General features: G+C 41.9%; 1 long non-coding RNA gene across 1 annotated transcript in view; it reads right to left on the reverse strand.

The window, feature by feature from the left end:
- Window positions 1-267: 267 nt before the first annotated feature.
- LOC146979498 (uncharacterized) overlaps window positions 268-1,122 on the reverse strand; it is an 81,635-nt gene continuing 80,780 nt past the window's right edge. The window contains exon 4 of the long non-coding RNA XR_015036801.1: window positions 268-535. This is a non-coding gene — a long non-coding RNA (uncharacterized LOC146979498). The remainder of the gene's footprint in view (window positions 536-1,122) is intronic.

The following is a 1,122-nucleotide window of genomic DNA, read 5'->3' on the forward strand; positions in this document are numbered from 1 at the left end:
AAAATCAGATCAATAAGGAGAATTGATAGTGGCATTGGTTTCAGTCAATTTTATCAATTCCCATCACTATTTGTCCAACATCTGAAAACTGCCTCTATGAGGTACTTAAGTATTCTTATTATTTGATGGGAGCCATTAAGAGCTGATGATAAATATTTCAAGAGCGTAGATGAGGGACTCTTTATGAATGACCTTTATCTGATCATAAGAGCTTCTGTGCCACAATATCTGAAAGAACCTGGGCTTTAACAATGGGAGTGGTTTCATATGCCACAAAAAAATGCAGTACAGAGGAAATGCAAATATGTTGGCTTATTCCCAACAGAGGAAGGCTCTGTAATAATGAGAGGGGCGGAGAGAGACAAGTAGAGCCATGGGCCAAGAGCTGGCTGCCAAACAACAATAAAAACGCACTTGTGTGTGATAGATCAAGCTGTGAGAGGAAGATGAAGGGCACGCCAGGGTCAGATAGAAAGAAATCCTCTGTGATCTCTCCCATCTTTCACAAAGACCGTCTGTGGTGTTACAGGAGACACTGAGGGGAGAGAGGTGGCACAGAGGGAAGATACCATACACAAAGAAATAAAAACAAAAAGAAAGAAACAATAAGGCACAGGGCTGGAAATGGATGTGTCTTGAGACAAGGGGCCCTGGGCACAGACATGGAAAAAGGTCCCTCACTCTTATAGACTTGGAACAAAAGCCCCAGACTCTGAGACTACAAACAGTGCGGTTGTGTCATTTCTGCTCTTTGTGTTTCCCTTTGTGTTCATTTGGCATCTTTTTGTGGCCGTCTTCTGGTTTCACTCTGTAGTAATTCTGTGTCTTTTTGACATAATTGTGTTTCTTTATGTGGTCTCCTTGTTTTTCCATCTCTCTTTGTGGCAATTTTGCTCGTCTTTCGAGTCATTTTGCATCTTTTGGAAAATTCTGTGTTTTGGGTTGTATTTGTAGCAATTTTGTGTCTCCTCTGAGTTGTTTTGAATCCCTTTCTTAACAATTTGAGTCTATTCCGGGCCATTTTGGATCTCTTTGTAGGTGTTTTGTGTATCTTTTCCAACATGAAATGTCAACGGTGGCTTCAAATAGCAGCTCTGACCCCCACCGACACCCTCTGGGCCC

This window comes from Trachurus japonicus, chromosome 10 (assembly GCF_045865225.1).
Source record: "Trachurus japonicus isolate A0001 chromosome 10, Traja_1.0".
Taxonomy (NCBI): Eukaryota; Metazoa; Chordata; class Actinopteri; order Carangiformes; family Carangidae; genus Trachurus; species Trachurus japonicus.